Source organism: Podarcis liolepis (assembly GCF_965112155.1).
Source record: "Podarcis liolepis genome assembly, chromosome: 3".
Taxonomy (NCBI): Eukaryota; Metazoa; Chordata; class Lepidosauria; order Squamata; family Lacertidae; genus Podarcis; species Podarcis liolepis.
The window spans coordinates 103,830,432-103,846,140 of NC_139557.1; the positions used below are offsets into that span (position 1 = coordinate 103,830,432).

Sequence of the window (15,709 nt, forward strand, 5' to 3'; positions counted from 1 at the left end):
TCATGTTTAGATTGATGCTTATTCTAAGCCAAGTCATCATGTGATGAAAATGTGTTTTAAGTCACCGAGAGGGTTGTAACACAGGGGGAAGCCTAGCATTCAAATGCAGTTCTTGTTAAGCTTTGGAATGCCCAAAATAAACACCTGGAGTTTGATATTCTTAGAAGACTTGTTAGCAGCACGTACAGTTTTTTAAAAATAACAAATACTAAGTGTAGAAAAAACAACACCAGAAAACTATAACCAAGTTCCCCCCTGCCACCCCTTTGCTACGATATGAATATCTAGTGAAAAATAAGAATGGTTGTGAAACAGATTTTCAAGATATTGTAAAGTTCTGTTACTTTCTGTGGAGCCCAAGAGAGGACTCAACTATTTCAGTAACCTGTACTAACCCCTTTCTGCTTGTGGTTTTTGTTTCCTGTTGGATCTCTCATATTTTTTCTTCCTTTCTTTCCACCAGCATTTGGGTATTACTGTTTTCCTAATAAAGGAAGCAGAAGACTTGAATTACAGAGTGTACGGTATTTTAACCGAAAAAGAGGAAGGGAAGCGTGTAAAAAAGAAATGGAAAGAGAAGGAAACTATTGTATACTTTCAAACGAAAGGAAGAAAAAAGTGACAAATGTTACCGAGTAGAAAAATTGGCAAAAAGCATCTAAAACTCAGCTTTTCTGTGGAAGAAATCATTCCACTAATTGACTTAAGTTTCACCTTAATCACAGCCAATGTGTGTGCTCAGGCATGAAGAACTATGGATTGGAGTTAGCAATGAAATATTTCAAGTAATACAACAGAGCAGGGGAAATGAACTCTCTTCAAAATGTATAGTCTTTTTGGAGGATCTTATTTTGTGACATATGGGTTATGTTAGCACTTCATGTTTCTGGCTCAAATACGAACTTGAAAATCAATGTCCCAGAAATTTTCTCTTCTCACACCTTACTTTTCCCCCCTTTTTTCTTTTTAAGGCACACACAGAAATGTAGTCCATTTCTTGCTTTTTCACCCCCTGCTTGCCATAATTGTATTGCGATGATGGCAATTCTCTGGGCAGGGAAAGATTAGCCATCACAAACTTGCTTGTAGATTCCACCATGATTCAGTGCGGTCTGTGTGCAGTTGCTGGTTCAGGGGTAAACAGGGAGCTTGGCTTGACAGGGGGTGTTCTGTTCTTTGCACTGTCAGGCAAACTTCTGTGTATACTGTGGAGATAAAAGGACCCCTGGACAGTTAAATCCAGTCAAAGGCGACTATGGGGTTGCGGCACTCATCTCGCTTTCAGGCCTAGGGAGCTGGCATTTGTCCACAGACAGCTTTCCAGGTCATGTGGCCAGCATGACTTAACCGCTTCTGGCACAACGGAACACCATGACAGAAACCAGAGCAGCACACGGAAATGCCATTTACCTTCCCGTCGCAGTGGTACCTATTTATCTACTTGCACTGGTGTGCTTTCAAACTGCTAGGTTGGCAGGAGCTGGGACTGAGCAATGGGAGCTCACCCGGTCGCAGGGATTCAAACTACCGACCTTCCGATTGGCAAGCCCAAGAGGCTCAGTGGTTTAGAGATAAAGATAAAGAGTGGTTGTGGAGATAAAGTACTTTGCTGGACCAGACGAAAGATCCATCCAGTCCAGCATCTTTGGTCAGATGCCTTCAGGAAACTCACAAATAAATCATAAACTCTCCCCCCCACACACACACACTGTTGTTCCACAGCAACTGTTCAGCGGCACAGATACATTCCTCTTTCAACAAATAAATATTTTCCCAGTCAGTATCTGTCTTGGATTTGAATTGAATTTATATGGTTATAGTCAAATATGCAGGAATGAAAGATAAACAGAATGAACCATGGAAGGAGAAGGAGGGAAGTCGCTGGATATCTAACAGTATGTAAAATGTTTATTTTGAGATGTATAATTTCATAAAATTTGTTGTAAAAAAATTAATTGAATTTATATATGCGTTGTTGTTTTGAGCTGTTTTCATAGTCATTATTGTTTTTATATATGCAGTTGATTTAACTGTTTATATTTTTTTATTTGTAACTGTTTTACATATATTATTATTTTGCAAATCTATTTGGGATGCCTCATGGGAAATGATTCATAAATAACACAGCATTAGGTGTGCATCAAATAAATAACAAAACAGAGGCAAGCTGCTGTAATTTTCCAGAATTCATCTACTCAGAAGGGGCAACTATGCCTGCAAATTTCATCCAGTCATGCCAAAGAACAGAAAACAACTATAGCTCTTGGCTGATTTTTTCCATTACAATCAATTTGGGAGACATAAATCACTGGAGTTTTAGAAGCTGATTTCTGATTTTAATCCAAAGTGAAGTGAGTATTTCTGAAAGTGGGCCAAGTCAAATCAATCTGATTGCTGAAATAGAAGTGAAATCAAAATCTTGCTTGTTTAAATGCATGTTTAAATCTCACTGAGTTAAATGGCTTTCTCCCAAGTGGATATATCTCACTAGATGCCATCTTATTCAGAGGTCCATTCCACGCAAAACAGGAACCAGGCTTCTGTCATGGCACCTACCCTTTGCAATTCTCTCTCATTAAATATTTGACAGGCGCTGTCTCTGCTGCCTTCCCAGCACCTACTGAAAAACTTTCTCTTCCAACAAGCCTTTTCAGTAAAGATCTTTCCCGGTCTGTACTGGAATTGATTCTTTAAGTCTGATTTTAGATATGTTTGCATCCATTCTGTCTCCAAGCATGGGGAGGGATTCATAGCTGAGTTCAGAGCAGATGTGTTGCAGACAAATCATCCCAGTTTCAATCCTTGGCACCTCTACAGGTGATGGGAAACACTTCTGTCTGAGATGCAGGAGAGTAAGACAATTGTCTAACTCCCAGTTAGACAATTCCGGGATAGGTAGACAGATGGGCTGACTGATATTAGGCAGCTTCCTATGGACACTGATCCTCCAGAGAGCCAATGAGACATCTCTCATTCATCAATCTGTCAAATCCTGTAAATGCATGTAATGAAGAGAAAAGGCCAGGTGCTTGCTTGCTTGCTTGCTTGCTTGCTTTACCTTTTATCAAAAGATCCCAGCATTTAACAACAACAGCAACAACAACAACACACAATAAAAATGAAATAAATAAACAATATTTATAATAATAAATTACAAATTTATAAATTATAAAATTATTATTATTATTTGTTTTATTTAATAAAACTTATTATCATCATTATTATTATTATTATTATTATTATTATTATTATTATTATTATTATTATTATTTGTACCCCGCCCATCTAATATTATTATTATTAAAACTAAATAATAATAGAAACATAATACAATAATATATTGAGTTTTCTCTCCATATATACTGAGTTCTATGCACATTCTGGATCCCCATGAAGCTTTGGATGATGGCCATGGGCTTGATATAGAATGGCTTGGAGCACTCTCAACAGAAATGGAAAGAAACCACTCAACAGTATTTAGAGATTATAGATACATTTATTCCATACCAAGAATAAGGTAGGATAGCAGGGGTGGGAGGAGAGGTAATAAAACATGGTCAGCCTCAGCACTTTGGCTTCCACCATTGGAAACAATAAAATGAGCTCTGATAGCAAATTTACAACACCACTAAAACTGTCTATCCATCTCCACTTGTTGCTTGTGTTGGACTAAAGTATAGAGACAATCTTTGCCTTGGCAGGAAGAGTGAAAACAACTGTTAAAACAGCTTGCCTTGGTGGTAGGTAGGATAAGGAAGACCAGGTCCTCTGCCTGATGTCCTGGAGGGCTACTGCCGGTCAGAGCAGAAAGCCTAAGCCCTAGATGACTTAGCACCAATAGCCTGCTCATGAATGTCCTGGAGACATCTAACTGGTCATTGTTGGAAAGTGATTATATGAACTGTTGGCATGAACCAACAGGACTCTTCTTCTGATCGTATGACTCAGAATCCAAATACTTGTCAGCACGTAGTCAAGTAAGTGCACCATGGGAAAAGCACCTCAATATTGGATAGGCATAATTAAAAAGTACAATAAGCAGACAAGATACTTGTCATGTTTTGAACTCCACTCATGTTCAGGGTCCACCAGGACCCCCAGACCTTTTTCACATGTACTGTTAGTAAGCCAGGTGTCCCCCATCCTATTTTTGTGTATCTGCTTCCTCCTGCCTAAGTGCAGAACCTTACATTTGTCCCTATTGAAATTCATTTTGTTAGCTTGTGCCCAGTTCTACAATCTGTTAAGGTCATTATGAATTCGATTCTGTCTTCTGCAGCATTAGCTACACACACAGAGAGAGAGAGAGTTTGGTGTCATTTGCAAATTTAATTCCTTAATCAAAGTAATTTATAAAGATGTTGAACAACAACAGGTCCAGGACAGAACCCTGTGGCACCCCACTTGTCACTTTTTTCCAGGATGACGAGGAACCATTAATGAATGCTCTTTGGGTTTGGTCAGTCAACCAGCTACAAATCCACCTAACAGTTACCTCATGCCCAACTACCCTCAGTTGTTCCTTTCCTGTATGCTGAATCCCAGGAGAACATGATCACGTCCTCCCAAGTTTCCAAGCACTTTCACCTTACCAGTCAGTTCCTCCCTTTTGGTAAGGACAGGTGATCTCCTTCTTGGTTCTTCCACCTTCTGGGAAATGAAATTGTCAGTGAGACAATGGTGGAGTTTGTCAGACCTTACACTCTTGGCAGAGTTTAAGTCCCAACAGATATCGGGGAAGTGGAAGTCCCCCATGATTACTATTTCTCTCCATTTTGAATGTTTAGTAATCTGCTCTAGTAAGGCATCATCAAAGTCTTCAGTCTGGCTTGGCGGTCTATAGAAGACACCCACAGTAAGGTCACTGTTGTTTCTCTCTTCTGCAATTTTTACCCATATACTCTCAATCTGCTTTTCATGCTCCAAGTCATGGATTTCTTCACAAGTGTACATATCATTCATATACAATGCTGCTACTCCTCCCTTCTTGTTTGGTCTATTCCTTTTGAACAGGTTATACCCCTCAATTCCTACATTACAGTCATGAGTTTCATCCCACCAGGTTTCAGTAATGCCTACCAGGTCATATTTGCAACCCTGTATTAAAAGTTCATCTTGTTTGTTTCCCATACTCTGTGCATTTGTGTAGAGACAACTGAAACCATGGGGGCATTTGCAAAATGAGGGTTCTCATGCACCACGTGACATAAGGCCCCTCTTGCGCATGCAAGATCTGGCGTGGAAAAAGGAACAGTGATGACATTTATTTCCCACAGCAAAATATTTGACACTGCCAATTTCCACTGGAGCCCGAGAGCTGAGAGAAGGACAGTTAAAACTATTAAAATATCACTACCTCTCGCCTTGGGGTTTGCTTTCCAAAGCAGGTCAGTATCTTGGCCATTCTCCTGGAGCAAACCATGAAATCCTTTAAAGTGAATCACTTCCCACTTCCTCTCTAGTCACACAAGACTTTCGTTCTTCATGACAAAGAATGTCAGAATCTTGAGAATGCAGAAAACAACTGGAGCCACATGGTCCTCTAAAAATACCATGCCCTTCTGGGCTGGCACTGACCAAAGGGTCAAACAGGTTACTGGCTGATTTCTCTCGCTCTCATCTGCTCAGCCTCTCACATGTCTCTCTGCACTAAATAGCAATTAATTCCTTGAAATAACTGTTCAACGGATAATGATTTCACATAGATGCAACTAAGAGAGGAAATAGTGTACTGATAATAAAGAAAAAATGTAAATCACAATACTGGAACACAGGACTGCGAACATACTGGGAATGTGGGCTTGTGAGAGCAAACCTTTGTTTGAGACTCTGTCCCATCATATGATGCCCAAAATCTTCCTGACACAAAGCATGTGGAAGGCATCGAGGCATCCCTCCTGCCTACAACTCACTTCCATAAAGTAGCATGCTCAACTGGTAGACCTTCATCTTGGTATTGGACATTAGTATAATATTCTCCCATACCTTTTTGGAGAGGCAAGCCATTACCACAGCTGCCTTGCCAATACACTTGTCCACCTCAGCATTGATGGAGAGGTTGCTGGTTATGGTGGAACCTAGGTAGACAAAATTATCTACCACCTCAAGAGTGTGTTCACCAATGCTGCTGCATGGAGTGCTGGTGACATCCTGACCCTGGGATGTTGGTCTTCGCCAAGAGGTACTACAACACTCCAGGGACTGATAATGAGACGTTTTGGCGTGCAGGCCACAGGAGGTACCTGACAATGCTGGCTCTGATGACAAACCTGTGCATAGGACAGTAAAGAACTAGCTCACAGGCCTGGAACCTGTGTCCACTCTGCAAGAGATTGCTGGGAGTGGAGGAAACTAGGACTCAAAGGAGCTTGATTTTAAGCTAGGGCCAGGGCTCTTGCTTTACATATAAGGGCTGGGAAGAACCTCAGTGAAGGCCTTCAGGGATGAGACCAGAAGCTCTGGTGCTGAAATCCCAAGGGAGCAGAAAAGACTGTTCATGTATGCGACGACAGCCGCACAGATGTTGTTAGCCCAGAGTTGGAAAGAAGACAAAGTCCCTACCAGAGAAGAATGGCAGATTAAGTTGAGGGACTATGCCGAAACGGCAAAGGATCAGAAACCAGGAAGACCAAAACTTTAATAAGGAATGGGGGGAATTTGTGGTTTACCTTGGAGACCAATGTAAACAGTTAAAGTCGTTAGCGGGATTGCAATAACACTTGTAATGCAATGAGAACTATGGAGGTAATGGAGATGTAAAATATTGGATTATTATAGAAGATGCAGTAGATAAGGCTCAACAATGGGACCCACGGAGTGGGAGGGGGAAGTCCAAAGATTTGTGAGAATTTTGTACTTTTTGATGTGTTGTGGTATGATTGTAAATTCGAATATGAAAAACCAAACAATAATAAAAATGGGGGGGGGGGAAGAAGCTCTGAGACTGAAGTAACCATTTACTCCCTCACACCATGATCATAGCTGGCAACTCTTCCCTTTTCTTGTGAGGAATCCTATTCGGAATAAGGGAATTTCCCTTTAAAAAAAGGGAAATCTTGACAACTATGACCATGATCCTTCTCTCTGCTTGCCATCCATCTCAGGCTGGAGAGGGCCCCTGAAACCTTCAAAATATAGAACATTAGCTGATGGGGATGAATGCATATTTTTAATAAAATGTTTCGGTGATGGAAGACGTGAAATGTGGCAGGTAGTCCTGATAACAAAGACGAAGCAGCCTGCGCCAGAACAGACACTCCGGAAAAGAGAAAGAAGGCGAAGGGAAAGCTCTGTGACGAAGATGAGCCTCCCTTTTCAGCTGGGCAAGGCACAAAAGGTTGCCAACAAAAATGTTAGGGTTTGACAAGGCTTGGCAAAAAGAAAAGAAAAAGAAAGGCCGAGGCATAAATCTGTGTTTCTGTGAATTATAAGGCCTTCTCGAAGAAGTGACAAATCCCGCCCCTCCCCTTAAGGGAAAAAAAAGGTATGGAAAAGCATGCGTGGCCCACAGAAAATTATTCCTTCTGGCCGGACCTGCCAAGAGAAAGGAAACATGGGGTGGGGGTGGGGGGAGAATGCACGAGAGATTTGCCAGTGCCAGACACACCATTTCATGTAATAAGCACACCTCATAAAACGTTGAAAAAAATTAATGATTGTAATATACTGTATGTATATTATAAATAGTGACTCGTTTTGAAAGCAGCAATGGTGAAATACTGCCTGAGGGACTGAAAGGTTATGGAGCTTGTGATAAAACACCCAAAGCCAAAAGACATTAATAAAATAAAACAGTAATAAGTTACTGCTTCACACTCAGGAGGGGGTTTTCATCTTCAAAACCGTTGACTAATGCTGACTTTAGCTAATAGCCCAGTTATATGGTTACCAAGCTGAGGGGATCTTTCAGCCTTTTCATGTTCCACACATAACAGTGGGAGGAGAAGCAGCAGAGGCTGGCCCATTAGGATGAATGGGGCACTGCCACACCAACCTCAGTTTCTCCTCAGCCAGGACCCACCTGCCTGCCTCCTTACAGCCAGTCCAGTGTGTGGCTTCAGCTGCCATCTTCCTCCACCTTTGTTTCAGTGTTTCCCCTGTAGAACTCAGCAGGGAGGACAGGGACACAATGATACCTAATTGGTTACACCTGTCATTTTTTTTAAAAAAAAACCCACAATATACAAATATACGGTACATAGTGCTGGCACACACACCCCCACCACCAATGTTTAAAGTGTGGCATTCACTGTAACCCATCCAGCGAAAGGCTGGGATGGATGGATCCCAAGCCGGATGGATAAGATTGCCGGAAGAAATATCAACAACCTCAGATATGCAGATGACACAACCTTGATGGCAGAAAGTGAGGAGGAATTAAAGAACCTTTTAATGAGGGTGAAAGAGGAGAGTGTAAAATATGGTCTAAAGCTCAACATCAAAAAAACAAAGATCATGGCCACTGGGCCCATTACCTCCTGGCAAATAGAAGGGGAAGAAATGGAGGCAGTGAGAGATTTTACTTTCTTGGGCTCCATGATCACTGCAGATGGTGACAGCAGTCACGAAATTAAAAGATGCCTGCTTCTTGGGAGAAAAGTGATGACAAACCTAGACAGCATCTTAAAAAGCAGAGACATCACCTTGCCAACAAAGGTCCATATAGTTAAAGCCATGGTTTTCCCAGTAGTGATGTATGGAAGTGAGAGCTGGACCATAAAGAAGGCTGATCGCCGAAGAATTGATGCTTTTGAATTATGGTGCTGGAGGAGACTCTTGAGAGTCCCATGGACTGCAAGAAGATCCAACCTATCCATTCTGAAGGAAATCAGCCCTGAGTGTTCACTGGAAGGACAGATCGTGAAGCTGAGGCTCCAATACTTTGGCCACCTCATGAGAAGAGAAGACTCCCTGGAAAAGACCCTGATGTTGGGAAAGATTGAGGGCTCAAGGAGAAGGGGACGGCAGAGGATGAGATGGTTGGATAGTGTTCTCGAAGCTACCAGCATGAGTTTGACAAAACTGCGAGAGGCAGTGGAAGACAGAAGTGCCTGGCGTGCCCTGGTCCATGGGGTCACGAAGAGTCAGACACGACTAAATGACTAAACAACAACAACAACAACTCACTGTAACAACGTCATGGTGAGTAGCAGCACATATATATATATATACATGAGCACTGCATAAAACCATATTTAAGCATGCGTGAAATCTGCAGACAATGAATGAGATATGTGTGATAGATGTATTGACACATGTGCATGACAGACAGGATACTCATCCAATATAAATGTGGAGAAAATGCAGGGAATATAGCACCGATGCGAACATTTTGACACAAAACAATGGGCCTGGTTCTCCCCCAGTAAACTTGTCAATTTAAATTTCAGATGATTAATTAGTGTGGTAGAGGACACAGTTGTCCACCTCCGCCTGACAAGGCTGCTTTTATTCTAGTTCATTACTGTAAAATAAAGCATTTAAGATGTTCTTTCTAACACTGTGTGCAATAGATTTTGTTCATTAAATGGTAATTAATAGTTATGCATCCTTTCATACTCCAAATAAGGATCTAAATGGAGGTTTGGGTATTATACAAATATATTTAAAGTTAATTTTCTGATGGCTCAGTTAAAAGCAGATAATTAATCAACGAAGCAGTTTTCTCATCAGCCTACATTTAAAAACAACAACAGCCCAACACACAGAAATCCACATGGAATAAATTAAATATACCTTGGGAGGGAAAAGGACAGCAACATAAGAAATCCAAAATCTCAGGTTGCTTCCCCTCCCTTTTTTTTACTCTAAACAAACCCAACAAGCTTCTAAAGTTACAAAAAAGTGTCCCAATATGAATGAAAAGATTAAGCACGTCATTTGAAACTGGCCATATGTGTTATTATTTATGATTAGTCAAAATTTTACGTTTTGCTTACAAATCTCTTTTCTTTCCTTTCCTTTTTTTCATGTCCCTTCTAATTTCCTGAGATTAAAAGGCGGTCTTTGGAGTATATGGCTGTTTGTAATTAAATAATCCAACAGGCTACCCATGATGAACACAAAGACTACATTGTTTGTGGCTTCCCAAAGATTTTAAAAATGTGGGTTGCTGTCAGCGTAAATCCAGTTGGAGTGGTTTTCCAATCAGGTGTATGCCTGTTTGCTATTTTTATAATAATCTCAGATATACACTTTATCTATATTTTTGTTGGTTTGTTTATTAAAATATTTGTGTCTTGTCTTACAGGACAAATGTCATTGCACAAATACAAGCCATATCTAATGCTATGACAATGAGCAGAAGCACTGAAGTTAGTGTACACAAATAATTTAGGTTCTTTTATTTCAGTGGGTCTACTCTGAGGGAGACTTAGATACACACAATCATATCCTTTTGACTTCAGGATGTTAAATTTGGTTTTAAATGCCTCATGCTGTTCCTTCTGCCATCATCCTGCGGACTGGCTCAAAAGCTCTCCAAACTATGAATTGCAAGGCAGTAACTTGGATCCCAGGAAAGAAAATTCATCTGTTTGAAGCTCTCCGGCTTTGTACTGCAGCTCTTTTTCAACACATTTGTTCAAAGCTGATTAGAACTTCAGACACACTTTCTTTTCAGTCCATAATGTCATAAGAGGCATAGGAAGGTCAGGTGGTACCTGGTGCGGAAAATTTCTTGTCACCCCCCCTTAATTTTTTATTTTTATTTTGCCTGCAAAAATGGTTTTACGTTATTTCATATTTTCTTCCAAAGGAATGTGGATTCTGGGCCTCTGATAACAAGTAGGCGACTATGGACAGATACTTAAATCTACAGGATGGATTGTGTTATTATATTTATATTTATTGTTTATTTATTTACTAAAAATTTTTTTTAAAAACTTGCAATGTGGTTTACCAGGGAACCCCCCCCCCAAAAAAAACCCCACAGCAGTAAAATCAAGAAAAATCGGCTGCCTGCAGGGGGTGGGGCGAAGGCAAGGCAAGGCCTAATCTACTCGGCCTAGTCTCATTTTCTTCACATAAGCCAACTTTCCAGGACCCAGGAAGCCCAGCAGAGGGTAGGGCAGTAGGGTGGTTCTTTAAAAACTTTTTTTTAAAAAACGCCTGTTCCAAAGGTCTTTTCTTACTAATCTAGAGATTATATAGCTATATCTGAAAATTCGTGCACATCAGTTAATATCTTGACCCTGCTCCACTGAATTGAAATTTCAACCTTCACGATATAGCAAAACGGCCAAGTAAACAGCTTTTTGTGTGGAGGACGGTCAAGATATTAACTGATATGCATGAAATTTCATATATAGCTATATGTATAGTGTAGTAAGAGAAATCCTTTGGAGCAGGCATTTTTTTTTAAAAAAGTTTTTTATAAACCACCCTAGTAGGGCAGTAATTGTTCCTTGATAATTTGTCACCTCCCTCCATGACAGCACCTGGGAAGGACTGCCCCCCCTTTCCTACGCCCCTGAATGTCACAGAACCACAGAGTTGGAAGGAACTGTGAGGGTCATCTATTCCTTGCCCTGCGATGCAGGAATGTTTCGCCCAATGTGGGGCTGGAACCCACAACCTTGAGATTAAGAGTCTCATGCTGTACCAACTGAGCTATGCCAATATAAAATAACCCTGGATTCTGAATTTTCTGGGTGTTGGTGTTGTTGTTCCAGTGGAAAACTCCCACTGGTAGTCCAAAACACTTTGGATGACCTATCAGTGATATTCCTGGAGTGTATTTTTCATCCCTTGATGTTGGCAAAGTAAAGGTAAAGGGACCCCTGACCATTAGGTCCAGTCGCGACTGACTCTGGGGTTGCATAGCTCATCTCGCTTTATTGGCTGAGGGAGCTGGCGTACAGCTTCCGGGTCATGTGGCCAGCATGTCTAAGCCGCTTTTTGCAAACCAGAGCAGCGCACGGAAACGCGTTTACCTTCCCGCCAGAGTGGTTCCTATTTATCTACTTGCACTTTGACGTACTTTCGAACTGCTAGGTTGGCAGGAGCAGGGACCGAGCAACGGGAGCTCACCCCGTTGTGGGGATTCGAACCGCCAACCTTCTGATCGGCAAGTCCTAGGCTCTGTGGTTTAACCCACAGCGCCACCCGCATCCCTTGATGTTGGTAGAACAACGTAAACTGCACTCTAACAGACTGTGTGTGTGAAATGCCCCACCTAACCACTTCCACGGCTTATTTAATGTGTCTCCTAGTTGGTTATATGGGAAGGCACACATTGTGCTCTGCAAATGGGTTATGTACTCACAGCAGACCAACTGAAATCAATGGACATGACAAGGTTAAGTTCACTCAGCCCTGTATACCTGAAGGAGCGTCTCCATCCACATTGTCCAGCCCGGACACTGTGGTCCAGCTCCCAGGGCCTTCTGGCATTTCCCTCACTGCAAGAAGTGAAGTTACAGGGAACCAGGTCTTCTCGGTAATGGCACCCTTCCTTTGGAATGCCCTCCCATCACAAGTTAAGGAGATAAGTAACTACAAACTTTTAGAAGACATTTGAAGGCAGCCCTGTATAGGGAAGTTTTTAATGTTTGATGTTTTTATTATGTTCTTATTTCTGCTGGAAGCCACTCAGAGTTGCTGGGGGAACCTAGTCAGACGGTTGGGGTACAATCTTCTTCTTCTTCTTCTTCTTCTTCTTCTCCTCCTCCTCCTCCTCCGTCTCTGTGGGAGGGACAGGCAGGGTCATAGATGAGATCTCCCAGTTATTGCTGAAACCAGGACAGTGCAGGGGCAAGGTAGGGTGGGCTTCTTGAGGAACAGCCTGTTTGACACCACCCCAAACTCACTGCCATGCTGCTCCACCTCTGCACAGTATAGTGACACTTCACATGGAGACCATTTATGCTAGCAACCAGCTCCTCAGCTGGTCTACTCTGAGCATGACATGGCTAACTCAAGTTCAGTTATTTCAGTGGGTATATTCTGAAGCATGACTTAGTTGAATAGAGGGGTGGAATTTGTCCCCATACATCATCATCATCATCATCATCATCATTATTTTAATCAAAAGCCACACCCACACCAGACATTTAAAGCATGCAACATCCCCCCAAGAAACCCGGGAACTGTAGTTTGTTGAGGCTGCTGGCCAGGGCTAAACTACAGTTCCCAGCATTCTTTGGAGGAAGTGATGTGATTTAAACTCTTCTACTGCATATGCTTTAAATGTCTGGTGTGGATCTGGCCTAAGAGTAGCAGTTCCCAGCATAGCACCACACTTTTAAAAGAAGCCAGCACTTGGCAGAGTTTTCTTTTCCACTGAGCTGCCATTTCCTTATTTATTATTTATCGTTTGTCCATTTATTTTTATTTCTTATATCCCACCCTTTCTCTCACGAGAGCCCAGGGCGGCTAACAATACAAACACACAAGTAAAACAAACTTTAAACCACAGTACAAACGATGATACCTGATACGTAATATAATACAATCTCGCTGCATTTTTTAAAAAATAAAAAACCAGTGACCTACAACAAACAGAAATCCACTTGGGATCAACCCAATTCATAAACAGGATACTGGACTGAACTTTTCTTCAGAGGCTTCATTAACCCCATAAATTGCCATGGGCTGCAGGAATGTTTGCATAATTATAATCAGCCATACTTTTACCTCTGCTGTGCTGCTTTCTGCAGCTGAAGATTGTGAACAGAATCCTTTTATTAGAGATGCACGGTGACCAGAAACTTGCAGAGCAACCAAGCCATGCATGTGTGGGTTAGTGACTCAAGCATGCAGCTGAAATCCCATAGGTGGTTGCGGCCCAACCCTCCATTTGCAGTTCCTGCTGCTGTCAAACTGCCTGAGCCATTATCCCAGATCAACAGGTGCATTCAGACCCAGCTTCTGCCTGAACTTATGCACATGCTGCTTACGGCTGCACACTGCCGAGTGTGCCCAAAGTTTTTAAAACCAGCTTCTATAAGCACAGGAATTTTCCAGTAGAGGTAAGAGCCAGCTGGATCAGGCCAATGACCTACCTTGTCAAGCATCCTGTTCTCACAGTGGCCTTCACATTTGCAGTTTTTCATCCTCACCTAAGCCTACCTGTGAAGTAGGAATGAGGGGGAACATAGAGATACCTGTATAGTTGTCAGTTTGCATTTCTTGGTGCAGAAAGTATTGATCTGATGTGTAGAGATCTTTCCTATTCTAATTAATCCAAGAGGGTTCTGGAAGCTTCTCTGTGTGAAAGAAACAAGCAGAAGGTTCATGATGCTTGGGTTATTCCTTCAGAGTACAGCTGGCTTAAACTGGTTCTGTTATCTCTTCTGTCAAGGTCATGCTGACTATAATCCTAAAGCCAGAAGGAGCCTTGGTTTCACTTTCTCTTTCTATCTCTCTTCCTTCTGGTGTGGTGTTCTGTACATAGTATACTTAGTGTTAAGGTTTAGACTTATTATAAGTTATTGTAAATTGTAGTCTGTTGCAACTGGATTTGTTATGGACAGTGCCAATCCTGAATGTATTGGATTTGTGACCATTATGCTCATTTGCCTTCAGTAGCAGTAAAGCTCTGCTGGATGAAATATTAATTGCCTCTGGTCTTTTTTGTGTGAATCGTGCAACGCGTTTAAATTTTTACTCTGCTAACTTTACATTGGAATCTGCTCTGGATCAATTCTGAGGACAGTGGAACCTCTACTCTCGTACAGAATCCGTTTCAGAAGTCCATTCGTGAGTCGATCCAGGTCGCTGGGAGAAGTGCTGTTCTGTGCGTGCACATTCAGCGGATGCACCATTCTGCGCATGTGCAGTCGGCAGAAGCCACTTCTGTGTGTACGCGAATTGTGGCAAACCCAGTATTTACTTCCAGGTTTGCCACGGTCGCGAGTCGGATTGTTTGCGAGTAGGGGCGGTGGTAAGTCAAGGTTGTACTGTAGAATTCAATGACAATAGTATATTTAAGTTTTTCCCTCCAGGACAAATAGGGAATTCAGGGAAGTCAATCGAGAAATGACATAAGAAGGCAGGGTGAAGGCCCTCTTCTTAGTAATAGGTGAATTTGTCATTTGTAGGTTTTCTGTTTCTCCTTTTTTCAGCCTTAGATGAGGTTCACCACAATATATGAAGATATATGAAGATACATTTGCAATTCTTTTTTAAAAAAAGTCTACATGAAAAGTTGTATGCATTTTCGCACACATTTCTTTTAACATGCACATTTTCCCCTAGTAAATGCAATTTCCTCCTAACTAAATTAATTTTATTTTGTCCTTTATTTTCACTAAGACATGTAATTTTCCCTGTGCCTTTCTCACTAGCAGATACGTGTCTTTGCACACATTCCTTTTAGAGAAGTGGGTTGCAAAATTCAGAGAAGTGCAAATTTTGAAGTTAAATGAATTTTGGTTTGAGAAAGTGCAAATCTAGCAATTTCATATTAAAATACAAACTGAGCTAATTTCTCTCCTTCCCCAATACTGTGGACCCTATCAGATTGCCCCACCATCACCACCCATGCTGCATCTAGTCGTACCCTTGGTGCGAAAACACTGTCAGGCAACTAAAACTACAATATCCTATTTAACGCACCACTGCTGTACAAATAAATTGCCTTGAAGTCTCAGCAGTCAGTTATTACATTTTCAAGTTTGTCGCTTGACAGAGGTGGTGGCAGAGGCAATGGTTGCTCTGTTGGACAAAGAGTATTACTTGACCATTTTTCGATGAAATGTCTTGATTT

The 15,709-nt window shown here is 41.5% G+C and overlaps 1 long non-coding RNA gene across 1 annotated transcript in view; it reads right to left on the reverse strand.

Annotated features, from left to right (window-relative positions):
• Positions 1-395: 395 nt before the first annotated feature.
• The window catches only part of LOC310702906, a 75,368-nt gene continuing 60,054 nt past the window's right edge, over positions 396-15,709 (reverse strand). The window contains exon 4 of the long non-coding RNA XR_014523773.1: positions 396-484. This is a non-coding gene — a long non-coding RNA (uncharacterized lncRNA). The remainder of the gene's footprint in view (positions 485-15,709) is intronic.